The 10,931-nt window shown below is 39.6% G+C and overlaps 1 protein-coding gene across 1 annotated transcript in view; it reads right to left on the bottom strand.

Annotated features, from left to right (window-relative positions):
• The window catches only part of LOC147305163 (helicase ARIP4-like), an 82,940-nt gene extending 73,494 nt beyond the window's left edge, over positions 1 to 9,446 (bottom strand). The window contains exon 1 of the mRNA XM_086278828.1: positions 9,314 to 9,446. The gene's annotated coding sequence lies outside the window, so the exon portion shown is untranslated. The remainder of the gene's footprint in view (positions 1 to 9,313) is intronic.
• Positions 9,447 to 10,931: the final 1,485 nt, after the last annotated feature.

The raw sequence follows: 10,931 nt of genomic DNA on the forward strand, positions 1-10,931 counted from the left end.
GAAAGGAAAAACTCCCTTTTAACAGGAAGAAACCTCTTGCTGTTAAAAGGAAGAACTAGGCTGCTAGGTAGAGTCAACCATTTACCACAACCAGCTGCGGGGTGAGGGTGGTCACCTATCACTTGCTGGGGGTTGATATCCTGTAGAACTTTACTACAGGAACATCGTCAACCCAGGAGTGACATCACTCCAACGCCAACATCCAAAATTCAAAATGGTGGATTATCTCTGGTAGAAACTGCACACTCATTGGTTAACCACTTGTAATTGACAACAGGGCTGGGCTATATCATACCATTCATGGTAATACCGGTGTAATTTTGGGCAACGATAGGAAAATGACATATCGCGATAGAATATGGGTAAAACGCGCATGCGCAGTGCCTTTGTTTACATACGCACATGGCGGCGATGCAGAATGAGAAGAGCGAAAGTGGATCGTTAAATGAAACAGATGAACCAGAATTGGTTTGTAAAAATGCTGCAGCTTCAGTGGTGTGGAACTGGTTTAGCTTTCGTCCGTCAGATACACAACAAAGCACTATTTTTGGTAGAGCATGCTAGCGGGACGTCGTTATTACCGTGTTGTTTGGAAAATACGGCACACTTAAAATCAATCCTTTGAATTTTCTGAAAATCGACAGTGCCCCTTATAATCCCGTGTGCCTTATGTATGAATTCCGGTTGTGTTTACTGACCTCGAAATGATTTTATGTGGTACAAACTGTCAGCAAGGAATTTGCACTGTCACATTTTTATATAACTTTAATGCACATAAAAAACAGCTGCTTGTTTACATTAATGGGTTTTTTTTGCACTAATAAAGTTGAGGAGTTGTAAAGTATTTTGTCTAGTGTCAATTATATCGTCAGTTATATCGTTATCGCAAATTTTCAAATGTATATCGTGATAAATATTTGTGGTTATATCGCCCTGCTCTAATTGACAACTCTTTAGTCAATGAGTCTACAGTTTCATACCTAAATCCACCCTTCCTTGTCACATGCATTTTTATTTTGCAACCAAGATGACAACAGTGGCAACGCTCAGCAAGACGTTTGAAAATAGGTCTTCAGAAACCAACAGGTTATGCCACAGTCGCTACATCCATCTTTTATATGGTCTGTGACTTTAAGGCGTAATCTTTTAAAGCCATTCTGGCAAGCCAACAAATGTTTATTAAAAGAAATCCAATCATATTTTCTCATCCACCTCTGCCAAGATCCATTTCCTCTCATGTTTATCAGACATGAAACTTGAATGCGATTCTAAAGGGAAACAAACTGCTTATCAGAACAGTATATTTTTTTTTAAAAACTACTTGAATTAAAAAGAGCAAACATTTTTATTATTTGTTTTAATGTAAAATGTGGTTTTATTAAAAGGCATCTAATATTCCCCTTCTTCTTCTACTCATTGGTCAAACAGAGCTGAAAAGCACTCAACACTGAAGTCGTGGAAACTTTCCTCACCTGTGAGAAAAATCAACTTCGGAACAAAACAAAGTCTAAAGAGTTTAAAAAGTAAGAATTAACACTTATCTGAGCTTTTTTAAGTGAAAAAAGCAAAATCCCTGCAATAAGCAGACTCTATTAAAGTCTCTTATGTTATTCAAACAACACACAACCAATGGGGAAAAAAAACAATTAGCAAAGAAAGTGCTAAATCATGAAGCAGACAATAGTTACTATTACTTTCTTTTGTCTTTTATAAGAACTGCTGGTACTAAATTATCAGTCCATTAGTTAATTAAATTTTGGTATAGAGCAAAATTTTATATAATCACAACCCTTGCTAGTACTGGGTTGCACCTCCTTTTGCCTTCAGAACTGCGTTCATGCTTCATGGCTCGTATTCAAGACCCTGGAAACATTTCTCAGAGATGCATGCCAGTCCATGATAGCATCACACAGTTCATTTGTCACTATACATCCATGATGAAACTCTCCACTACATCTCAAAGGTGCTCTATTGGATTGAGATCTTGTCATATGGACACACTTATTCAGTTGCTTCTATTAACAAGCAGCTGAATAAGTGTAAATAATAAAAGGCATGTCAGTGGATGTATGTGTATTCCTTTTGTTCTAGTAGGCCAGTTTCCTAATCTTGGCTACAAAAAGCAACCCTCAAATCACATGTTGACCTACAATCATGTTCAAACAGGAATCCAAGCATCTAGCTATGCACACACACAGTGCTGTAATTTAGATAGAACAAAGAGAAGAAAGTAAACAAGATGATAGACATGCAGCAGGTGTAGCTATGGATACTGGACAACAAATGACTAATGTCAACAATAAATAGGTGCATTTACACAAGCAGGTATCATAACCACTGCACACGCAGAGACATGCGCAAAGAAAAAAACTGAGAGGAGAGAAGAGAGAGCTTGCTTATCAGAGGTCACAGATCAAACATAAAAACAATGCTAACAAACACTGTTCCCTGGACTGCCACACACCCACACACCCAAGAAGTATCGGGTCTCTTGGAATCTTCAACATCCTGCAAACGAATTCAACCTTTACCACTGGGTTAAGTGGAAGATGCACAAGTATAGCTGTACTAATAAACACACTGAAGAGGGTTGGCTGTCATAGACACTGCAATACTGCGGATCCTAAACTGAACCACATCTGACCAAAACTTTTGAAATTCTCATATCTTAAGATTGTTTGCTTTAGTAAGCTGTGTAGTTTATATTTGCATATGTACAAGAATTCATGGATTCGAGAGAGAAGGAGAGACTTAACAGAGCAATGAGTACATTTTTAACCCCTGTGGGTCACCGTAGCATCATAGACCACAGTCACACAGACCGCAGTAACACAGACCCATAGGGACCACTTGTGAGCATCTGGTCATGAGAAATAAAGTGTACAGACTAGTCGGATACTACCACACAAACTACGGGTGACTGCTAGCAAACAAAGCAATTGCAAGGAGGTTTTGGGTCCAGCACCTGTACAGTTTAAGAAATTTGACATTTGAGCAACTGTTGCAGAACAATTTCCTTTCAGGGATTATTACAATAATTTGTAATCTGAAAATGTCACCAAATATTTGTCACGAAATAAATGAATGAACTCTAATAACTGTGACCGAAATCCTGCAGTGGATAGCTTCACCATTATTTAAATGCAGTTTACAAACACTGAGATTCAAACTGAGACCACTTCCAATGAGTTCACAGTGTGTTACTGAAAAGAAAGTGGCCGATGAAAACTCAGAGATGTGAACAGACTCTATCCTCTCAGATATCTAGCACTGAAAATCTGATACATCACAGCAGACTTGCATTCATCAATACAATCCTTGACTCTGGGAGTAAAACTTACAACAGAGCAGGTGCTCAGAAAGAAGATGTTAAATCATTAAAAGTTTAGTAGGATGAGGCCCTGAAGGGATCATCTCAGGGGTGTGTAGGATTTTTCCACAAGACAGGCTCGGTAGTAACTTTCCATTAAAGGAAAAAGCAGTCAGGAGACAACCCCTATGCTCAACTGTTTACCTTGCTACAGCTAACAGCCCAGATGCAGCTGCTACCCCCACCCCATCCCCCTGTTTTAATTATACTGTTAGACAAGACACAGTGTAATAAATCAAAACATGACATCGAATTTTGAAAATGAGAAATATCAGACTCTTAAGGAACATGAAGGCAGGACTTCAAATTAATTCCCCACTGAATGTGTAAAGGCCTGAAGGGTAGGAAAGTCAACACGGCCAGGCTTTCTCTGCATTAGCTGACTCAAGAAAACCCAAAACTCCAGCTGGAAATAACGGGTATCACGATGGTGGTTATCAGCTTTCTCTATTAAGCTGGACTTTCCGCTTCAGGCTCTGTGCGGCCCACATGAAAGCGCCCTTTCAAGCATCATATGACTCTTCTCCTGCACAAAATGATCCCTATGAGTGCCACCGGCTCCAATCGGAGAGATTATCAGCTGATCATAGTAAAACAGTGACACAAATATATAAAGAACATAAAATTTTTAACAGTCAAGGCCAACACCGTTGCAAATACAAAAGATTAATGTTGAGGAAAATCCTTAATCTGGTGATCGACTGCACAGTGCAGTAAAATTGACATTTTAATTTGAGTGAATATATTTATTTTATCACAGTGCCCTCTCAGAGCTATTTATTTCTAATGTGACTGCTGCACATTAGTCTGAAACTTTAAAGTAGAGACATTTAAACATTAAATGTTCCTGTCCCACAGCCTAATAGAAGAGACTTTGAAATTGCTTTAGTTCGTTGGAAGATCAAAGTGAACTTGATTAAACAGGTATTCTTACTGTGTGTTTTGTGCAGTAGTAGCTGCAATTCCAGCAGTGTCAAACAGGCTTATGAGCAGTAACTAGGCAGTAGTAAGCTACAGCTTAACATGCACCTAAAAACATGTTCTCCCAGCAGAGAATCTCTATCACACTTACAACATGCTGTAAGTAAAATAATTAGTGAAATCGTGGTGCTTCTGGTCATTTTAAACCCAGTAAAAAGAGAATGACGTTTGTGACACTGAAAACTCTGACTACATGTTCGACATAGCTCGATAACCTACTAATCCCTCTTCATAGCATACCCCTATGGCCACACCAAGGTTTGCTGAGTACTGCAGAATTCGGCTACGTTGGATTTTTTTTGTGGATTGGCTAGAGATATTTTACATTTATAAATAAAAAACATTTTAAAATTGCTTAACTTATTTAAACCAATCCGATCATAACAACATACATATACAAATACAGACACTCATAACGTGCCCCAATCATCTCCACCACTTTGGTCCTGCCTTCTCACACAAACTCTGGGCGTACTGGCTGGTTTTGACTGGCTGTTAACTGCTATTTCCTGCACATACTGGAGATAATGTTTCAGCAGCCTGAGTTACACAAATAAAGATGGTATAACAAAGTCTCTCAAAGTTTTAAGTGCTTTGGTTTTATGACAAGTCTGGTTTAAGCTTGTCATGGTCACTCTGACGAATGGTGACATCACAACTGCTGCCACTCGCCACGCTTTTGCATCGATATGCTTGTCACACCACAGAGCCCACAAAACCATTACAACTGGTGTGAAGAACTGAGTATAAAGGAGTACTTAGTACTACTCTTACACTCCACTGATGCTGAGGGTTTTTTATTCTGATGGGCGACATCATTCGGGAGAAGCCACTCTGCTGCTGCCATTAGTTACATCCCTGTCTCCAGATTTCTTTTCACTGGCTGAGGTTTTTACGCTCATACATAAAGAGAACAGTCACAGACTTCAAACCACTCTTCCGCATGCAGTTTTAGACAGAAGTAACACTCAGCATGTTCACTGCTGTAAGCTAGACAGCAGTCGCTCTCTGCATCTGCCCCTCTGTTCTTTACACTCAATTAGCCACAAGAAGAAAAATGAGCCTTTTGCAAAATTTCACACTTCCTCCATCAATCCTGATGTGTCACAGTAAAAAAGAGAAATTGCTGACAATTCCTCTATTAAAGATTTTAAAATGACATTTAGTTAGGTTAACTATTACAGTAGGTCAGAGACACAGTGGCTCATCCACCCCACTCGTGTTGGTATTACGAATTTCCTAAAACATGAGAAGCACCGGAGCTCAGTCCCTCAGCTCCGTCGTTCTTTCACTCGTTCTCTTTCCATTTCTGCTCCACTGATTTACATTTTCTGGCCACAAGGAGAGATAAAGTAAAACCAAATCTCTAGTTAATCCGAACTCCCTGCTGTGATGTTTCACTCAACTCTGAAAATTAGCATCTGACCCAGGTCAGAGCGCCCTGCCCGGCATCCATCACTTTCTATCTCATTGTGGTTTTTGTCCCCCGTCTTTACAAGAAGCGTAGGTCAAAGAGACACTTACAACACTCACCCGCTGTTTAGGACTCAGTATGGGAAGCAGTGAGCATGACACACATGCCCTCTTCTATAACTCAAAGACAGATATTCTTTCCCGATTCCCTTGTTGGCACATTCATCTGCAGAAAGTACATTTAGTAGACAAATATCCTCCATCCTTTATTGTTTATTTTTTAACTACATGAACACATCTCACCCTAACTGCTTTGAAACATTTGATAAGTGAGAACTAAAAGTGCATTTTCGACTTCGCCACCAGCGCTATCATGCTAGTGCGGGCAGTTCTTCCCCTTATATCGTCAAGCAGATGAAATCTCATCTGGTGCTCAACCCCCATCACCATACATAAATGTCAAGCAGGCCAGCGGTAGCCACCTTGCTCCCATCACTCCTGTGCTGTTTCTAGGGATGTGTTCCTGTACTGAGCTGCCTGCTGAGCTCATTAGCAGGAACAGACCGAGTGATGTAAGGGTGACTGGAGGGATGAAAAGAGCACTACAGGAGCATCCCCAGATCATCCTTTCAAAATTATACTGAGAATCTGGATCTAAACAGAACCCCCGCAAAAATGTAATTAACCAATCTTGACCTGTGTTTGAAGTATGCAAGCCTGCAAACAGTATTTTGTTCAAGAGAGCGCGAGAGAGGAAACAAAGGCCAAAACTGGACAAACACATACACGGCCAGATTTGACAAGTCTGGGAGTTTGCCAACCTGATCATATCAAAGCTTGAGTTTGAATCATTCCAGACAGTCTTAAGTAAGAAAAGACGCAATGTAACCTTCAAAACGGTACTTCAAATTCATCTCTACCAGCAGCACAATAAGTTTCACTAAAAAACCCAAAAAAAACCCCCACAAAAAACCCCCAAAAAAACACAACACTTGACGGCCAGTTAGTGAAGCGTTTAAGATTTATACAGGAGCTTGATAGAATTTTTTTAAAAGTAAAGAGGCTTCCATAAGCTCAGGTTGCAAAACCAGAGTTTGTGCACTTCTAATGAGCTTTAAAGTAGAAATGTGGTATGCTTCAACTCTCTTTCTTCTCGCAGCTTTCTTGTCATTTCTTTAAGTAGTCTGCAGGAATAGTTCTCCAGGCTTCTTGAAGGACATTCAAAGCTCTTTTTAAGTAAACAACCTTTATTTGTCTCATACACAATTATACAGGGTACAACATGTAGTGAAATTCTTGAGCTGCAGACATAGCCGCGCCATTCCAGGGCTTTGTTTTAAGAATGGGGGGTCTAGCCAGGACCCTTACTGGATACCGGGTAGGAATCGAACTTGTGACTCCCGCTCCGAATGGGGCGTAGTCTTACCACTACACTATCCAGAGCCAGCATATTTTGGATGTTGTCTCCCTTTTTTTCGGTTCTCTGTCAACTATGTTTCCACACTGCTTCAATAACGTTCAGGTCCAGGCTCTGGGGAGGCCAGTCTATGACTGATTCGTGTTCTCTGGTGTTTTTTTCTGTCCCAATATGCTTTTACTACATTGGCAGCATATTTGGGATAATGGTCATGCTGAAAAAATTAAGCTGTGGCACAATCAGGCAATTTTCATATGGTGTTTCACGGTAGATCAGAATCTGATGGTATTTTTCTGTGTTCATAATTCTAACAAGATCTCCAACACCACCGGCTGAAATTCAGTCCTAAACCATGACAGAGCCCTTGAGGATGTTATTTTCTAGTTCAGTTCTTGAGTAATCTGGCATTCCTCAGCCCTTTCTCCCAGTTTCCTTTAAGAATGGCTTCTTGACAGCCAACGTTTCACTGAGACCATTTCTGATGAGGCTTCAGTGAACAGTCGCTGGATGGACAGAGGACCAGATGCATGTCTAAGGTCATGAGCCAGGTCTTGCATTTTTTAAGTGTTTTTCATGACTTGCAGGCACTGTTCATCTGCTGTAAATAGTTTTTTTAGGCCACTTCTTCTTTTGTCCTCCACTTGTGTAGTTTCCACAGATTCTTTAGAGACACTGTACCTCATAGGTGTCAAACTCTGGCCCGCGGGCCAAATTTGGCCCGCAAAGCCATACCAAATTACTATTAGAGCTGGCCTACTGGTATTATACAGCTAATATATATATTGTTTAGTATTAAGCTTTGCTTGTTCCATATTCAGTTTTTCAGCAAAACGTGTTTGAGTCCATAAGAAAAGATTCATTCTTATATCTGGAGGAATAAATATATTTCAATAAATATTAACGTTAGCCCGCGACTTTGTTCCAGTTTTGAATTTTGGCCCACTGTGTATTTGAGTTTGACACCCCTGCTGTACCTCATGCTATGTTACTTTCTTTTTGGGGATAACCTTGTTGCAAAAAAATACTATGTTTATGTCTGTCAAACCATGTTGTTGGCATTTTCCACAGATTGAATCAAAGAAATTGAAGGAACTAGTTTTTGTAGCAGGCTGCTGGTAACCAAGTACCTTAAAATATAAAATAAATTGCTAAGTTGTCCGTTAAGTATAAACACAACACAAGTTCTTCTAGTGATCTAGGTATCCTTTGTTGTGCTTTAATCCTTCATAGCCCGGTGTTAAATGGCAACCCTCTGGTCCGGTACAAGGACCGGACTGAAAATTGAGTGAAAACTTTGAGAGACCTTCAGAAAGCCTGGAGAACTATTTCCTCAAGGAATAATTAGAAAGTGTGGCTCCTTGAAAACAAAAAATATAAAATCCTCTGTACTTTTGCACAGTGGTGTGTGTGGGTACAGTTAAATAAACTGCCATACTTCTGCGCAGATGCACTTTCCTCTGCACTTTTAACTTCCGTGTTAAGACAACTGGTATATTCCAGTGCTTACAGATGCTCACTGCTGTATATTTGTGGAAGCCTTTTGTGTCTCTAGATGGAGCTGTGCAAAGTCCTACAAACTGTCTCGAGTGATGTCATTTGGTTGAAGCTGTGCACAAGTGTGACAAACGAACTGAAAAGCAAGTGGAGAAGTTAAAAAGTGGCTGTGAAAGATCCCGGGAATACTAACGCTTAAGCTGCTGATGGTGCTAATCGGCATCCTAATAAACAGAAAGCCTCAGTTTACATAAGTCTTTACATAAGTCACTTTCCTTATGCTTTCCCTTCATAGCCTAACTGTTAAGTAACACCTATCCGCTTCTTATTTAATGTGTCCCCCTGACTGCATCTCTGTGTCGGCTACTTCTTCCGAAGTCCTGCTATAGAAAAATTAACACGAAAATGAAAGCAGCGTGCTTGCTTGTTTCATAACACAGAAGAGGGGGGGCTGCAACAGCAATGCAGACAGGAGGAGGAGGAAGCGAAGAAGGGGTGGGGGGTGCAAGTGCAGCATGCTCCTCTATTGTCTGGAGCCTAATTGACGCTCCAAAATAGCCCAACAGGAGAGGGGAAAATGCTTTTAGCAGGAAGAAAACATTCGAAAGCGGACATTAAAGCCGGCGTGTGTCTCTCACCTTCCGTCCCCGTCTCTGCGATGAGTCCCTTCAAGTAAAAAAAAAAGGGGAAAAAAAGCTTTTATTTAGGAAGTGGTAATGAGAGGCAGGGCAGGCTTGGCCGCTTTCACCCATTCATCGGTTTCTTACTGAAAGAGGAGGGTCGGTCCTGTTGGTCCCTGCACGCGCTCTGTACAGGGAAAAAAAAGCCATTACGAAAGTTCCGGAAGTGCCCGAGCATCCAAAGTGTTGTGGGCTCCAGTGCTGGTTAGCAGAGGAAAGGACTGCATGAAAGTTAAACTGTCAAATGTTATTTGATGCGTAATACGCGGTTCATTTTGTTCGCCTTTGTTGCATCATCCAAAAATATAATTTAGTAGTTGTTTAAAAAAACAACAACAACATACTTTGTGCAAAAACAAAGAAGAAGAAAGCCTGATATATAGCGAAAAAACAAACAAAAAACCCCCAAAATATAATTTTGAAAATTTAATAATCTATCGGCAAAACGTCTGGATGTGTAAAACCTGCTTATAGCTTACCTAAGATGGCCAAGATCAAGAAATTAATTTAATAAACTGGTATTAACATAATGCAATTTCCTGTTCAGATGTCCGATGATTTCCGAATAAGCGCCCATGCATGCAAGTGTTTCCAATCAGTCTGGCTGGCCTCTGAAGTTCTAAGTGTCTCATATATATATATATATATATATATATATATATATATATATATATATATATATATATATATATATATATATATATATATAAACCGAAATTGTATTTGTCTGCTATATTTTTAATGCTCATTTTGAATTGGATACCAGCGAAAATGCTTCTAGCTGGGACAGTGACAACAAAAAGTCTGTAAAAGTTGGCCAATCATATAAAATACTGTTTGATGCTACTACTTAAAGGTGCCTGTATAGCTTAAAGAATGTGCAGCTCTTTGCATTGTGTTTTGTTTTGTTTTTTGTTTTTGATTTTTGATTTTTTAGATCTGGACAGAATGTACTCTCATGATAGTATCACAACTGTGTAGTGTGATTACTGAATAAAGGTATTCCATATACAACACATGAAACCTGAATATTGGACCAATATTTTAACTTCTAAACATTAATTTTAATGCCCTAAATATTGTTTTTGAGAATGTTTTTAATAGAAAGGATATGCCACAGTAGGTTCATCAGTGCACCAAGCCTAATGTTGCCAAGCTCACGCAGCCATGCCAGCACAAGTCTGGCCCACTTACGTGGAGTTATGTCCTAAATAAACTCTCCAGCTGAATAACTGCATATCTAACAGAGTTTGAATTTTGCGGTATGCACAAAGCCGCTGGTCTCTTTCCCATTGTGCTACTTAACTGTTTTCAGCATTTTAAAAATAAAAAAATTGCATGCACCATAAACAGGAAAAGGTTCTTTCATAATATTTTGCATTCTGGTTTCACCTTATTTACTGACTGCTAAACCAGTTATAACAAGCTATAACAAGTTAACAGCATGTGGATTTTTTCTGTTGTTTTGTTTTTTAGTTCGGTTAAATCAGGAGGATTTTTAGAAAGAACGACATTTCCATTCTAAAACCCAAAGGTCAGCCTTGGTTTGGCTGCTTCATAAGAAGAGCTCATGATT

The sequence above is a fragment of the Aulonocara sp. 'chitande type north' Nkhata Bay genome, linkage group LG20 (assembly GCF_057382095.1).
Source record: "Aulonocara sp. 'chitande type north' Nkhata Bay isolate Kocher_YH1m ecotype deep benthic linkage group LG20, A_spYH_male_GT1.1, whole genome shotgun sequence".
Lineage (NCBI taxonomy): Eukaryota > Metazoa > Chordata > Actinopteri > Cichliformes > Cichlidae > Aulonocara > Aulonocara sp. 'chitande type north' Nkhata Bay.